The 17,334-nt window shown below is 41.8% G+C and overlaps 1 long non-coding RNA gene across 1 annotated transcript in view; it reads left to right on the top strand.

Moving 5' to 3' along the window:
• LOC121817734 (uncharacterized) overlaps nt 1–17,017 on the top strand; it is a 39,028-nt gene extending 22,011 nt beyond the window's left edge. The window contains exons 2-3 of the long non-coding RNA XR_006057775.2: nt 11,797–11,923; nt 12,764–17,017. This is a non-coding gene — a long non-coding RNA (uncharacterized LOC121817734). The remainder of the gene's footprint in view (nt 1–11,796; nt 11,924–12,763) is intronic.
• The last annotated feature ends 317 nt before the right edge of the window (nt 17,018–17,334 follow it).

Below are 17,334 nucleotides of genomic sequence, written 5' to 3'. Positions count from 1 at the left end.
GGAGTGGGTTGCCATTTCCTTCTCCAGGGCATCTTCCTGACCCAGGGATCGAACTCCTGTCTCTCCTGTATTGACAGGCGAATTCTTTACCACTGAGCCACCAGGGGAGTGTGTCTTGCTCTACCCTACCGTGATCAGGGCCAGCCAAGTGGGAATTGTTCCCTCGGAATCCAGTGTACTTAGTACTGAATAATAAGTTATATCACCTAAATAAATTTATTATCTAAATGTTCTAATTTGGTACTATTTTCAAATTCATTCATGTATCCAATAACATTATCTTTTATTTCTCCGAACAGTCCCTACCATGAAGTAGGTATTGTTTTTATTATCCTGTTTTGATGAAGATAGTATGTTTCTTATTCTCTTGAGGGAAATGATTGACATTTTAGGCAGAATGAGTCTTCATTTTGAGGATATTGCAGCTGGTTAGAAGCTCTGGTCCCTAGGCAGTAAGTGTCCAAGTTTAATCAAAACCACGTTTAAGGTTTTTTTTTTTTGTTTTTTTTTTTCTCAAATGCTCCCTGGAGGGGTGAATACAGGCCCCAGGTGAGAGTCCAGGATCTGCAGAGAGTATGTGACTGAGCTGGAATTCCAGTCTGTGTTCTGACTATATAGCCCATTGCTTTCCTACGAGCATGGAAATGTGCTTCTTCCTACCAGACAGTCTCCTAAAGATAACAACTGGAGCTGGGCTGTGCCCGAAGCTTACCGTTGAATGGACGGGTGGTTGAATAAGCATAAACAAGCAGCCATAGAGGCCAGGGACCAATTAACAAAATTGAAAGGTAGAGTATTAGTTAAAATTCCTTTTATAAATGCCATTTAAAGTTGATTTTGGATTCAGGATATCCTTTTAAAAATCTTATCTATTGCAGAGACTGTAATTTGAATTAAAAACTACAGAGTCCACTCATTTACTATTAATGTCTTACTCTTTTAAACTTCTTTATTTTCTATTGGAGTATAGCTGACTAACAATGCTGTGATCACTTCAGGTGGACGGCAAAGGGGCTCAGCCGTGCGTGTACACGTGCCCATTCTCCCCCAAACCCCCTCCCATCCAGGCTGCCACATAACACTGAGTTCCCTATGCCATACAGTGAGATCTTATTGCTTATCCATTTTAAATATAGCAGTGTGTACAGGTTCCTCCCAAACTCCCTAACTATCCTTTCCCCTATTCTTCCCTCCTGGGAACCATGCGTTTTTCTCTAAGTCTGTGAGTCTGTTTGTGTTTTGTAAATAAATTCATCTGCGTCATGTCTTTTTAGATTCTTATAAGGGATTACCCTAAGATATTTCTCCTCTGTCTGACTTCACTCGGTATGACAATACTTTTGTATGAATAGATGGGAAAGTATAGAAATCAGATCTGTTATTTTCTCCTTTCTTTCTCTCTCTCTTCAAATAACATCTGTCCTGTATTTTCTATGTACTAGTTATTGAGAAGCATGAAAATACATTAAGGAGAGTGAAATGTAGTTGAGAACTAGTAAAGATTCTGAAAAATTATCCCGAGTCTCATTAAAGATTTAGAAAGTCATGAGCATCATTTTAAAATCTTCCGTTTTGTAGTCGTTTCATTTCTATGAGTTGTTGAAATATCAAAAACGCACCGTTTGAATTTATGTGAAAATTACAGCACACTGTCTTCTCTCCTTCAGTAGCAACACATAAAGCTTCATATGTACTGTGAACGGCACTGCCGGCCTTCCATCGTCCTACCCATCTAGAGACATCGGCTGTCCTGCATATCGTTGGTATGTGTAGCTATTTAAGACAGCTCTCCTGGCCAAGAATACAGATCATTTGCAAACTAGGAGCAAATTGATACATGATATCATGGCATAGCAGCAGATTTCACAAGAAAAAAACCTGCCAACAGGGAAAGAAATTTTATGGAGGAAAGCTCATAGACAGAGCTGGAGGAAAACAGCTAGGGGTACGTCTGCACACAGCATCTTAATGTTGGCGTTTTATTTTCAGGGCGGTTACTCTAATACAGACTTGTCAGGTATAAAATGATGTCTCATCTTGCTATTCAAGTTACATTTTAAATTCTAGCTCCTCATGAAATGATTCTTTTTGGCACTTATCTCAGTCATGGATTTGAACAGTGTTGGTTCAGCAGCCTTTAGAGAGCACTGAGTTTACTGTGCATCTTGTCTTTCCCCTTTTTTTATTGAGGTAATATTGATTTGTAACACTGCGTAAGTTCCGTGTGCACAGCGTTTTATTTCTGCGTCTGTGGTGTAGAAGGCTGCTCACCCCCCAGCCCTGGTCTCCGTCACCATGCAGTTGACCCCTTTGCCCTTTCTCCTCTGGTAACCCCTACTCTGTTCTCTCTGTATTTGTCTGGTTTGGTTTGTCCACTTATTTTGGTTTATTGTTTCTTTCCTATATTCTACATATGAGTAAAATCATATGGTGTTTGTCTGTCTCTGACTTACAGCGTAACACCTAGTTCTGCCCATGTTGTTGCAAATGGCGAGATTTAATCATCTTAATGACTAAGTCATATTCGTGTGTGTGTGTGTGTGTGTGTGTGTGGTGTGTATCTTCTTTATCTCAAAGTTTTGGCTGCTTGTGCCCTTCTGTTTAGGATAGAAGAGCTCCTCTGCCTCCCTTGTGAGGCAGGCCTGGTGTTCATGTGATGGCTCAGCTTTTGCTCATCTGGGAAAGTCTGATTCTCCTTTGTATCTGAGTGACAACTTTGCTGGATAGGGTATTCCTGGGTGACAGTGCTTATCTTTCAGTATTTTCAGAATGGCATTGCACATCCTCCTGGCCTGTAGAGTTTCAGGTGGGAAATCTGCTGAGAGCCTAATGGGCTTCCTTTGTAGATGACTGGCCTTTTCCCAGGATGCCTTTCAGATTTCTTTGTCATTGACTTTTGGGCATTTTAATATGTGTGTTGCAGAAGGTCTTCTTGAATGGAGGTAATTAGCTGTTCTTTTAGCTCTGTGGACTTACATGTTCAGTTTCTTCCCCAGGTTCGGGGAATTCTCAGCTATGATTTCTTTAAGCTCTCTGCTTCTTCTCTCACTCTTCTTTTGGAATACCCGTTACCCTCATGGACCACTCCGTTTCCAGTGCTTCCTGAGGCATTTCTCATCTCATTTACTGAGTTTTTCAGCTCCGGATTTTCTGTTCGCCTCTTTCTTAGAACTTCTTTCTCTTTGGTGAGGGATTCCTTTTATTCATCAGTTTTACTCCCGAGCTCATTGAGCTGCCCTCCTGAGTTTTCTTGTAGCTCACTGAATTTCTTCATGATGGCTATTTTTGCATTCTCTGTCAGTTAGGTCACCATATTCCATGACTTTGGGTTTGGTTTCTGGAGACTTGTTGTGGTCTTCTGCAGGAGTGTTACTGCGGTTCTTCAGGGTTCTTGTTGGCATGTCCCATCGGTGGGTGCAGAAGCCTCGATAGGCTGGACGTCAGCGGCCTGCCTTCCGTTTTCCAGTAGGTGGTGGTACAGCACAAGTTTTGGGTTCGTTTTTGTTTGTTTTCCTACTCGCCTTCACTCTGGTTGTGTTTGCAGTAGACACTTCCTTCTCCACCTTCTTGATAAGAGGTGTGGCTTGGACTGCAAGGAGATCCAACCAGTCCATCCTAAAGGAGATCAGTCCTGAGTATTCATTGGAAGGACTGATGTTGAAGCTGAAACTCCAATACTTTGACCACCTGATGTGAAGAACTGACTCACTGGAAAAGACCCTCATGCTGGGAAAGACTGAAGGCGGGAGGAGAAGGGGATGACAGAGGATGAGATGGTTGGATGGCATCACTGGACTCAATGGATGTGAGTTTGAGCAAGCTCTGAGAGTTGGTGATGGACAGGGAGGCCTGGTGTGCTGCAGTCCATGGGGTCGCAAAGAGTCGGACACAGCTGAGCGACTGAACTGAACTGATGGGCAGACGTACAGGGTCTTAAATTAACGGATAAAAGTTTAACTTAATTTTTATTCTCTTACTGTCTCAACCAAAGTTATTGACATAAGAATTCTGAGACTGAGATAGTAGACTACATAATACTTATTAACCACCAGCTTGCTTTGCATTGAAACGGTGTGTTTAAATCCTGATTAGAAGTCTAAGATTCAGTAATAACATAATCTTCAGACACCACGATGTAGACTGGATTTTCAGCCTGTTGTGCTGTGAAGGTTGTGTGTCATTTCTAATGTTCTCCCAAATTCTTCAGGGCTCAGTAATCTGAAAAAACAGAAGCAAGATTACAACATGAACTGTGCAAATTCAGAGATACTTAAAGTATTCTGTCCAGGGTAGTCTCTACCAGTGAATTTCTACTCTAAAAATTCAGAATTCAAAACTGTAAATTTTATTGCATGCTCTGCATCTGAATTCATAGTTGAAAAAAAATGTCTTAGTGCCGTCTATCCATGTTGCAGATTAAAATGCTGTGACTGGGGATTGTCATTAAACTCAGTTTGCAAAGTAGAGCCTAGGATATAATGTGACAAATTAGGATATGATCACAGAACCAGCATACAGGTTGAAAAAAAAAAAAAAAGTGGTACCTGAAAGACCAAGGTACAGAGAAGAGAAGAGCGGGAGAGTCCCGAGGAGACGCGGTTCTCCGTGCAGCCGGCTGGGGGCCCACGTCGTCGAGGCGCAGCAGGCCACCGGCTCCCCTCCACACCGGCATGCTTGGCGGCCGGAGCAGGTTTTCCCCCGGCTCGGAGGCCCTCGGCCTTTCATCCTTGCGGTCCTCAGTTCCTGGAATGCTCGCCCTCAGATCTCCGCTGAGCGGCTCCTCCTCGCAGCGCACTGCCGCCACTGTTTGGTCGCTAAGTCATGTCTGACTCTCTTGTCTGCCAGGCTCCGCTGTCGTGAGACTTGGCAGGCAGGAGTACTAGAGTGGGCTGCCATTTCCATATTTCAGTTCCAGCATCACTTGCTCAGGGCCGCCTGCCTTGATCCCCTGTGTAAAGCGGTCACAGTCCCATCTGTTGTGTCGTTTTCTGGGCTGTACCTGTTTAATTACCTTATGGCACCTACTGGTTTCCTAATCACGCTCACTCATTGCTGCTGCTAAGTCGCTCCAGTCGTGTCCGACTCTGTGCGACCCCATAGACGGCAGCCCACCAGGCACCTCCGTCCCTGGGACTCTCCAGGCAAGAATACCGGAGTGGGTTGCCATTGCATTCGTTTAGTTTTTTTTCTTTTAATCAAGTCTGGGTTGGTCAAAACATAATCTCCATGAAGGCAGAGATTTGCCTTGTGTATACGGCAGCCTCCCTGTCTAGACAGTGAAGGTACTTAATAAATACCTGTTAAATAAATAAATGTTCTAACATGAAAAATACTAGTGATAAAAATATTAGCAGGAGGATGTGTTTTTTATTTCCATCATTTAAAAAACAGTCTACATAGCTTTCAAAGATGTCTCTATTAATGTTTGCATAGGAAAAAGTCAGGAGTAAAATAAGCATGCCAAAATATTTACAGGTTTTTTTTCTTAAAGAACAGAAATTTTATTATAGTCTATATATTTATAGGATCAATAATAATTAGCCAGCTATGGAACAAGCATTAATTATATGGTAAAATGAAAATTAAAGAGAATACAGATGTTCTAAAGAGTCTCGGGTAGAAATTGTACAAACACCTGCCCAGCTGAAGTAGAAATGGTTAGTAAACTGTTCATCCTTTGATTGTGATTCAGAGGCTGAGGGAGAATAAGTTTTTCCTTGTGGTTTGATTAAGTGGAGAGAACAAAAGAACAGCACCTTGCATATGGAGCCAGAAAACTGTCTGGCTAATAAGTAGCCTAGAACACCGACAGCAAAAAAGACGACTTGTATTTGTCCTGCTGTTTAATTAGGGAGAGTAGTGTACAGGGGATAATGGAGTGTGCATTTCCAAAAGTCAGAAGAGACTGAGAAATGCCTGAAAGAGCATTTGATTGTGACCTTGCCTGCTGTCCTGCAGGACACTCCGGGGCCGTACAACGCTCAGCAGGTACTCAGGGCCTTTGTTCTTTCATCCCAGACGTGGCTCCTGCCCCCTTCCTCTTCCTGTGTTTGCCTCACTCTAGTGACACCTCTTGGTCCTGTGGTTTCTCCTCACAGGTTTCTTTGAGGGCTGTTTGTGTGACACACTTTGCAGACCCCGCCACACCAGTGCAACACTTGCCCTACGATACACATCACATGAATATTTATTACCTAAGTGACTTTTTCATCAGGTATGCAGACTTGAACCAAATGTCACTGACTGTGCATGATAAGACGATGAGTGTGTGTTAGTAATACAAATGCCTCGTCACAAGTGTTTCTCGAGACCTGTGTTTTTTATTAACTTTTATTGGAATGTAGAGTTAATTCAGTGTTGTGTTCATTTCCGCTTTACAGAAAAGCGAATCCATATTTTTCATTTTACACTGTCTATTTTAATAAAAACAGTATATTCCAAACATTTTCCAGTTTTTCTTCTTGACAAAAAACCACCTCAGTTCCTTTTAAATCCTTGATTTTTCTAATTCTTAGACCAATGACCATAGAATTCTCCATCACTGAGGATTTTCAGGTCAGTGAACAATTGGGACATAGGTAATAAGTATATAGATTTTTCTGGAAAGATTTTTTTTTTTGAGAAATGTATCTGGATACTTAAATGGAAAGACTTCATCATACCTATAATATAGGTTTCCTAAGCTCAGCAAGCAGGAACTTATAGAACTTTTTAAGGTCGAAAGCCTATTGTGTAGGGTTCTGTAATTTAATAGGCATGGTCATATCAAAGAAGCAGAAAGTAAGAGTGGCCAGGTCCACTTGCATTCCTAGGTCATTATTCTCAGACATATGATTATTATTAATAGTAGATCTGATAAAACTTCTGAAAGGAAAATATAAAAAATCAAAATTTTATTAAGAGCCTAATTCATGGGCATCTAAGTTCCATGGTCTATTGTCTACACGTAGATAAGTTAGAGGAGAGTATATAAATTCTGTATAGTAACTCACAAGACTTCCTTAAAGAAAGGAAAATGAAGAAACATTGAAAAGCTTAAATTGCATAACTGCTACAATGCACTCTAGTTTTTCATTTTACAGTCTAATATAGCCTTTTCCTGAATCTTAGTTTAGTTATGATCAATATGTTCTTCTCAGTGAATGTTTTGATCTTTACGTTATAAAATGCTAAAACAGGAAAAGTTATAGGCAACTATATCATCCGCAAATAACTATTTTACCACTATTTAAACAATACTTAATATTTCTTCCTGCTGTTTCTTGAATCATATATATTGGCTAAAACTGCAGATATAATGTCGAATAGATAGGGTAGAAGTAGGCATTTTTTCCTGTTTGTTTTTTTTTTCTTCTTTTAAGGCAATTGTTTCTAATGCTTTAACAACAGTTTGGCTTTAGAAGTTTATTTCAATTCCCAGTTTTCTAGGATACTGAGTCATAAATGATTATTTAATTTTATCACATTTTTCTTCATCTATTGAAAAATCATCTGGGTTTTGCAATTTTATTCTGTTAATGTAGTAAATTAAACTAACAGTCATTAAAATCTTATTTTTAAGATAAATCCTACCCTCTGTAACTGAGTTTTCTGTATATTGTTAAATTTGGTTTGTAAATATTTTGCATCAGTAGTTATAAGGGTAATGGGCTTATAAATTTTCTAGTGTCTCAGAAAAGAAACCCCTGGCTCTGCGCACAAGCTCTCTGAGGACAGGGTGAGGCCACGCACAGGCCTCTGCTTGTAGGTCCCTTTCCTTAAGGAAAGGAATCCCCACCCCAGCACCAGACCCTTCTTGCTGCTTCCTGGGCGGCACACAGAGGGGAGGGAGAAGCATGGCTCAGTGCCCAGGACATTCCACCATCCAGGCCGAACCAGGGCAGGCTTGTCACAGGGGAAACCTGCGCTTATCCACTCGCCGAGGGCACATCCTCTGGCAGAGCTGTCAGTGTCTGTCACACACGTTTCCCCAGGAAGGAGGAACAGCAGCTGATACTCTCATAGGACTCAGTACGCATCAATATTCATTCTAAGTGATTTACATGCAATAACTCACTCTAGTCCTCGTAATAATCAAGTGCAAATCTAGAAAATGAAATACCTGGGTATCAGGCTAGCAATTGGATTTTTAAATTGAAGATGAATTTGAGGTGAGCAAGACCAACCTCCGAAGGGATAGCGCAACACAGTGTCCCAGAGAAGTCAAGCCCCGAGCAAGCTGCGGTCCTCTCTCCAAGGCTGGGGAAGAACGCTGTCCGTCAGGGATCAAGCCTGTGGTCCCTGGATAGTGACTCATCCATTCAAAGACACAGAAATGGATGTCTTGCCCTGGTATACTTTTGAACTCAATTTTGAACGGAATAATCTCACCTTTAGTAAGTGAGACGGGTACTAGTCTAGCTGGTGAGTGGTAGCCTGGGTTTATCCATACTCTGCATTTTATGTGTGCGTACCTGATTAGCAGAGCGCAGAAAGGGGCATGGAGATGGAGCTGCTACAACAATCTCAGTCAGTCTCATCTGATCTTCCTGCAATCTCAGAGCCAAAATGTCCCCTTTCTGCACTCTGCTAATCAGGTATGCATACATAAAATGCAGTGTATGGATAAAGCCAGCTACTGCTCACCAGCTAAACTAGTACAAAATTTGTACTTCTCACTTACTAAAGGTGAGATTATTCCATTTACTCCTCTTGAGTTCAAAATTATACTTTGCAAGGCAAGACATTAGCTGAAGCTGAAGCTGATGATTCCTAAGTAGGGTTTTTAAGATACAACATAAAAGAATAAAATAATGCCATAATGGAGCCTCTTCTAATCCTCTCTCAAGATTTTCCTTGGATTCTTAGCCTAATTCAAGAGCTAAAATGCTACAGTTGTGTGTGAATCAAGTCGAGGAAGAATTGAATTTCCTGCCTTCCTGAAAAAAAAAGATTATAAAATGTTACTTGACAGGTTGGTCTTGCTCATCTCAAATTTATCTTCCAAGTCAAAAATCTAATTTCCAGCTTTATATGCAGTTATTTCATCTTCTAGAATTCATTCCTAATTGTTACAAGGACTAAATGAGCCAATATATGTAAATCAGTTAGACTGAGTCCTATTAAAGTAATCAGGTCAGTCACTCAGTCGTGTCTGACTCTTTGCAGCCCCATGAACCATAGCGCACCAGGCCTCCCTGTCCGTCACCAACTCCCAGAGTGCACCCAACCCATGTCCATTGTGTCGGTGATGTTATCCAACCACCTCATCCTCTGTCATCCTCTTTTCCTCCTGCCCTCAATCTTTCCCAGCATCAGGGAATTTTCAACTGAGTCAGCTCTCTGCATCAGGTGGCCAAAGTATTGGAGTTTCAGCTTCAACATCAGTCCTTCCAATGAACACCCAGGACTGATCTCCTTTAGGATGGACTGGTTGGATCTCCTTGCAGTCCAAGTGACTCTCAAGAGTCTTCTCCAACACCACAGTTCAAAAGCATCAATTCTTCAGTGCTCATCTTTCTTTATTGTTCAACTCTCACATCCATACATGACTACTGGAAAAACCATAGCCTTGACTAGATGGACTTTTGTTGGCAAAGTAATGTCTCTGCTTTTTAATATGCTGTCTAGATTGGCCATAACCTTCCTTCCAAGGAGTAAGCATCTTTTAATTTCATGGCTGCAATCACCATCTGCAGTGATTTTGGAGCCCCAAAAAAGAAAGTCTGACACTGTTTCCACTGTTTCTCCATCTATTTGCCATGAAGTGATGGGACCAGATGCCATGATCTTCGTTTTCTGAATGTTGAACTTTAAGCCAACTTTTTCACTCTCACTTTCATCAAGAGGCGTTTAGTTCTTCACTTTCTGCCATAAGGGTCTACACATGGACGTCACCAGATGGTCAACACCAAAATCAGATTGATTATATCCTTTGCAGCCAAAGATGGAGAAGATCTATACAGTCAGCAAAAACAAAACCGGGAGCTGACTGTGGCTCAGATCATGAACTCCTTATTGCCAAATTCAGACTCAAATTGAAGAAAGTAGGGAAAACCACTACACCATTCAGGTATGACCTAAATCAAATCCCTTATGATTATACAGTGGAAGTGAGAAATAGATTTAAGGGACTAGATCTGATAGATAGAGTGCCTGATGAACTATGGAATGAGGTTCGTGACATTGTACAGGAGACAGGGATCAAGACCATTCCCAAGAAAAAAAAATGCAAATAAAGCAAAATGGCTGTCTGGGGAGGCCTTACAAATAGCTGTGAAAAGAAGAGAGGCGAAAAGCAAAGGAGAAAAGGAAAGATATAAGCATCTGAATGCAGAGTTCCAAAAGAATAGCAAGGAGAGATAAGAAAGCCTTCTTCAGCGATCAATGCAACGAAATTGAGGAAAACAACAGAATGGGAAAGACTAGAGATCTCTTCAAGAAAAATGGAGCTACTAAGTGGAAATTTCATGCAAAGACAGGCTCAATAAAGGACAGAAATTGTCTGGACGTAACAGAAGCAGAAGATGTTAAGAAGACGTGGCAAGAATACACAGAAGAACTGTACAAAAAAAAAGCTTCATGACCCAGATAATCACGATGATGTGATCACTCATCCAGAGCCAGACATCCTGGAATGTGAAGTCAAGTGGGCCTTAGAAAGCATCACTATGAACAAAGCTAGTAGAGGTGATGGAATTCCAGTTGAGCTATTTCAAAACCTAAAAGATGATGCTGTGAAAGTGCTACACTCAATATGCCAGCAAATTTGGAAAAATTCAGCAGTGGCTACAGGACTGGAAAAGGTCAGTTCCCATTCCAATCCCAAAGAAAGGCAATGCCAAAGGATGCTCAAACTACCACACAATTGCACTCATCTCACACGCTAGTAAAGTAATGCTCAAAATTCTCCAAGCCAGGCTTCAGCAATACGTGAACCATGAACTTCCAGATATTCAAGCTGGATTTAGAAAAGTCAGAGGAACCAGAGATCAAATTGCCAACATCCACTGGATCATGGAAAAAACAAGAGAGTTCCAGAAAAACATCTATTTCTGCTTTATTGTCTATACCAAAGCCTTTGACTGTGTGGACCACAATAAACTGTGGGAAATTCTGAAAGAGATGGGAATACCAGACCACCTCACCTGCCTCTTGAGAAACCTATATGCAGGTCAGGAAGCAACAGTTAGAACTGGACATGGAACAACAGACTGGTTCCAAATAGGAAAAGGAGTACATCAAGGCAGTATATTGTCACCCTGCTTATTTAACTTCTATTAAAGTATTACTGTTGTTATTATCCAGGGGATGTGAGGAAAAAACTGAGGTGGTATTTTTGGAGGTCAGCAAATCAGCATAGTGACTGCACTGAACACAGCGTGGTCAAAATTCTTTAAAAGTGCTTCGTGTTTGGGAAATTATGCGCTGTTACTGTCTATAATTGATTTCATCTTGTAGTTCACAGAGTGAGGTATACTAATGCTTTGATTCATAAAACAGTTTTCTCATTTGGGCTCTAAACAGAATTACACATCTGGAGTCTATCAATTTTTCTATTTTTGTTTTTCTATATGGTCATGACTTCCTTCTTCCTTTCTTGAGACTTTTAGGATCATGTGAGCATTTTTCCCTGTTTTAGATGGCACATTTATAAAAATGTGAAGAAAGCAGGAATCATTAAATCTCCAGCCTGAAAGAAAGGATTTCTTAACTTTTGAGACAAATGTTTATAGTATGAAAGTTTAAGAAATGCTTTGCAAAGAAGCATCCAAATTTTATAACTGATTTCATCTTCTTTACTTACTATAACAACAGTCAGGAAAAAAACCAATGCAAGGCTCGCCAAGCAGGATCACCAGAACTCTGCCCTCTGCCTCTCCTCCCAAGGCCTCCAGTGAATCTCAAGCCCCAGCAGCGCAGCTTCGTTACTGCCACTCAGCAGGTAAGTCCTCTGCCCAATGAAATGAAAAGCAAAGAATGAAAAGGAATCAATGTCTTATTTTTCTTGACATCAGCATTTTCCGTGAAAAAAAATTAGCAGTTTATGATACAGTGTTCCAATGCTTCCGAAGTTAGCAGCTTCAGATTTTGGTGAAATGAACCATCTTGGGAAATTACTTAATAATTATGTAAACTTGGACACCTATAAAAATTGAAATTTGTAAATCTGGACTTGGGGGCTGGGCTGTAGATTAGAAATGCTGGCAAATACATGATTGTTGTTATTTTTTTTTCTACCTTTTCTTCGGTATTTCATACTATTTTGTAATACAGGCAAGTCAGGTGTTAACCACCAGGCTGTGCCAGTCACTTTGTCTTTTTGACTTAAGTGAAAATGACTGAGCTCACATTTTACCAAAAAACCAGAAACCAAAGTCTCTTTCAGAAGTCTTGGATATTTTGGAACTGTTACCTTTTTTTTTTTTCTTCTTCTTTCTCCTTTTTTAATTGAAATATATTTGATCTACAATGTTGTGTAAGTTTCTGGCACAGCAAAGTGATTCACGTATAGTTCAGTTCAGTCGCTCAGTCGTGTCCAACTCTTTGCAACCCCATGAATCGCAGCACGCCAGGCCTCCCTGTCCATCACCAACTCCCGGAGTTCACTCAAAGTCACGACAGAAACATGGATGTATTCTTTTTCAGACTCTTTCCCATTTTCGGTTATTATTACAAGATGAGGAGCATAGTCCCTGTGCTATGTAGTCCGTGCTGTTTATCTGCGTATATATGGTAGTGTTCAGTTCAGTTCAGTCGCTCAGTCGTGTTCGACTCTTTGCAGCCCCATGAATCGCAGCACGCCAGGCCTCCCTGTCCATCACCAACTCCCGGAGTTCACTCAGACTCACGTCCATCGAGTCCGTGATGCCATCCGCTTACTCCTTGGAAGAAAAGTTATGACCAACCTAGATAGTATATTCAAAAGCAGAGACATTACTTTGCCGACTAAGGTCCGTCTAGTCAAGGCTATGGTTTTTCCTGTGGTCATGTATGGATGTGAGAGATGGACTGTGAAGAAGGCTGAGCACCGAAGAATTGATGCTTTTGAACTGTGGTGTTGGAGAAGACTCTTGAGAGTCCCTTGGACTGCAAGGAGATCCAACCAGTCCATTCTGAAGGAGATCAACCCTAGGATTTCTTTGAAAGGAATGATGCTAAAGCTGAAGCTCCAGTACTGTGGCCACCTCATGTGAAGAGTTGACTCACTGGAAAAGACTCTGATGCTGGGAGGGATTGGGGGCAGGAGGAGAAGGGGACGACCGAGTATAGTAGTGTGTATCTGTTAAACCCAAGCTCCACCTTTTTTTCCTCATTGCCTTGGCCGAGCTTTCTCTTTGCCTGAGGGCTTGTGTATTGTAGAAGTTTCCTCTTTAGTCCCACCCATCACCCAGATTCTCCCATCGTCTGAAAGAGAAAGCACACTGAACTCTGTCGTGGTTTTTAATAACATTTAGGGCTGAGGTGGGTGATGTAGACACAGAACTTTATGCAACAAGCAAGTCACCATCGGATAGGAGATGCACAGCTAGGGAAGTCATTTGGCCATCCTCCCAGATCGTCTCGGTAGGCAGGGCTCCGGTTTCTGCCCGTCTTGCTAGGTTCTTCCTTTTTTTCTCCCCCTTCCCTCCCTCCCTTCATATCTTCCTCTGAAGCTCCTGGAAGAAGCTCATTATAGTCCATCAGTTTTCCTTGTGTTCATTTGTTTCCCTTCTAGATGGCTCATTGTTACCTTTCTTTTTCAAACTTGAAAAATCATTCATGGTTTCATTTAAGTAAAGAGCCATCATCTTAGAGGTAAGTAGCATCCCTAACTTCTCCAGCTGGTTTCAGCTCTGAGTGACAGTTTAGCTCTCGTCCACAGAAAATTTAGAGTAGAAATTTACATTCATTCAAAATGAATAATTTTACATTAATCAGTCTTGAGTTTCAGCAATCCTGACCAATGTGAGGCCTGTTTGGGTGATAAAAATCTTCCCAGTTTTAAAGATGAGAAAATTTAGGGACACGGAAGTTGTCATTTGTGCAAAATCGCAAGGCCACCGAGTAAAGGAACCGGACTTTCGTCTCGGGTCTTTTGCTTCATAACATCACACCAATTGACACTGATATACAGTAGTAGGGAGGCTGTGTGTAGAAACTCCAAGGTAATAATTGGAAATTGTAGACTTGTTATAAAGTCTGAAGTATTGGCTTTAAGTAGGGCAATGGGAAATTTTACGGAAAGGTCAGAGAAAAACCAGACAACTATTAACCCACTGGATATTGGAACCCGTAGAAACCAGAAGATGTGATCAGATTAATAAGTGGCTAAGCTATGATTAGGCTTCTGACAGCGGCTGCAAGGCACCTTTGTAAAAGGTGTACCATGGCATTAACTCAGAAAGGTTATGATTGTAGCTGAAAAATATTACAGCTCCCCTTGTTTCATTTGTGAAACCACCCATTAATTCAACTAAACTCTCAAAGGACCTGCTTTTGTCTTTTTTTTGTCTGCAATATCTTTAGGTTTCACAACTGTATAAAAATATTGCTTCATATAATATGGCTCCTAAAAATACTCCTTAAAAATTTAGTGTTGGGATGAAAATATCCTGTCATTGTGATTACTTAGTGCCAACTTAATTCATACGTGTTGGGTCAAATTTACACAGTATAGTCGGGCAGGAAACAGGTACTTCTGTCTGATCTCATTCCTGCTTAGGAGTTTTCATTTATATGGAAGCAGGAATGGGCGTGTCCAGCAGGGGAGATAAACTCGTGAGTGAAGGTAGCTCAGTTCTTCCACTCGAGGTCTCTTTCAGAGCGCGCTGGGTGCATGTTCGGTCACGTCCGACTCTTTGCATGCATCCTCATGAACTGCAGCCCAGCAGGCTTCTCTGTCCGTGGGGCCTTCCAGGCAGGAGTACTGGAGTGGGCTAGCATTTCCTTGTCCACTCTTGCACAGTAATTCAGTGCTGCTTGAATAAACAGGTCATTCAGATTCTCGTTCAGGTCAGTTTCTTCCCTCTCTTCTTCCTTCCCAGGGAGGTCGTGCGTCTCCTCGCGGCACTGCTGGGAAGGAGGGCGCTTCTCCAGGGGAGCGGTCTTGTCCTGCTTATCTCTGCTCAGGCCTCGGACCTCACCGCCGGAGGTGGCTGGTCCCGGGCCTTGCTCTCAGAGCAGAGAGGAGCGTGACTGTTGTTCTGGGGATTCAAACCAGGCCCCACCTCGGCTCTCAGCAACAGTGCAGAGCCGCTCGGGCTGTGGGAGACTCCCAGAGGACTGCTGGCTTGACCATCACCTCCTCACCGGGCTGGGGGCTCCCTTCACCCTGCGGGGAGATCATTCTGCACTGGCATTTCTGTGCATCTTGGAGCATGGTGCGGACGCTCTGGGGCTTCAAGGGCATTTCCAGAGCGTCTGTGAACTGACCTGCCTCGGTTGCCAGCGGAGCTGCTCTCCCCCTCGGAGCAAAGAGCAGCCGCCGGCCTCCTGCTAGGAAAGGGCCGGCTTCCTTGCGTTGTGTGTAGTTGTTAGCTTTGCTCTGTGTTGCCCTGCGGGACCAGAGCTTGGAGAATGAGAAATACTGAAACTGCGTTACTGCTGTGGCCGGGACTCAGAAACTCTCCTTCGGCCCCGTCCCAGGAGTCCGGGGTATTCTGGTGTCTAGGAAGCAGTGGGCATCGAACTTACTGGCTCCCAAGTAAGGAAGAATCTCGGCACCTTCTGAGTTCTGAGCACACCCCTCATGGAAGAGACCCCTTGGCAGACACACAGCCAGGACCTTCAACTTCTGAATTTAACCTGGGAAGGGACACACGGGATGTTGGTTGCCCTTTCTACACCAGCACGGTTGGAGGAACTGCCTCCAGCCCCCTCCTTGCCTGAAGATGCCACACCATCATTTCCGATCCACCATGAGTGGCTTCCCTGGGTTGGCACGGGGCAGCGGTGAGAGTCTCACCTGAAGATCCAGGGAGAAGTTTCTGGCTCACTGATTAATCTCTATTCTTGATTTATTAAAAGGAAGCTTTGTCATTTAGAAACTCCCTTTTTCCTTTCCAAAAAGTCTATTTTATCAAGACAGCAGCATAACTTTGCCTCCCAATGCTATGTTGTAAGTCAAAATCTATAGCTGACTCGAGCTGCGTGCATTCTTGTTCAAAGGATTCCAGCTCTCCTTGAGGCTATGAGTAACCCTCGCTGGCTAGGGGGAAAGAAACCTTGATAATATTTCAAAAATATTTTTGCTGTAGCATGTATACCTGTTTGCAAAGACAGATTAAACACATGCAGGCTTTCGTAACAAGGCTTGGCACATGAGAAAGAGTAACCAACGAATCGAAAGTGCACACTTATTACAAACCCTTCAAGCTGTTGCGACTTCAGTTCTGCTGATATAAATAAGTTAGATATAGGTTAATGGACTCAGAAAACTATTACTTCACTGGTATTGAAAATGAATATCACTAATCTTACCATTAAAATCAACAAAACCAAACAGAACAATTGTGGGACAAGAATTGTCATTATTTCCCCAGAAAAGAAAAATCTTGGTAGTGAGCTATTATATTTTTGCACGTAGAGGTTCACTTTAAGAGGAAACAGATGTAACTGTGGTCTAACCGCAGCATATGTACCATGGGTTCATCTCAGAGCAGCTTGAAATCAGAAAACCCTGAGGGTGTTCTCAGCATCTGGAGTGGTTAGTACAGGGAGGGACTCAAGAAGTGAAGAAAAGCTGCTCCTCAGTTTGGACATTGAAACCTACTTAAAGGACCTTGCAGAATGTTTTGCCTGGAAATATCTATATCTGTCTGTGTTTATGTCGGTTTATCTGTATTATTCACTAGGCAGATATATTAAACATTTTACAATTTACCTTGAAATTAGATAATCATTTTGATTTGAGTGAAGATAAATTAATCGATTAGAAATCTTTTTTTTTTTACATTTTTAACTGAAGTATAGTTGATTTACAATGTTCTGTTAATTTCAGGCATTTGGCAAAGTGATTCTGTTATAGGTGCATATATACACATATATATGTCATTTAGATGTTTTTCATTCTTAGCTATTGCAAGATATTGAATGTAGTTACTCGTTTTATGCTGTAAGTAGGTCCTTGTTGTTTATTTTATATGCAGTAGTGAGTATCTGTTAATCCCTAGCTCCTAATTTAGCCCTCCCTTCCCTCTTCCCTCTTTGGTAATGATTAGCTTGTTTTCAATGTTTGTGAATCTATCTCTGTTTCATAAATTTTGTCATTTTCATAGATTCCACATATGAGCAATACCATGATATTTGTCTTTGTCTGACTTAGTATGATAGACTCTAGGTCCATCCATGTTGCTGAAGATGGCATTATTTCCT

Source organism: Ovis aries, chromosome 23, assembly GCF_016772045.2.
Source record: "Ovis aries strain OAR_USU_Benz2616 breed Rambouillet chromosome 23, ARS-UI_Ramb_v3.0, whole genome shotgun sequence".
In the NCBI taxonomy this organism is placed as follows: domain Eukaryota; kingdom Metazoa; phylum Chordata; class Mammalia; order Artiodactyla; family Bovidae; genus Ovis; species Ovis aries.
This window is presented reverse-complemented; position numbering and strand designations above follow the sequence as displayed.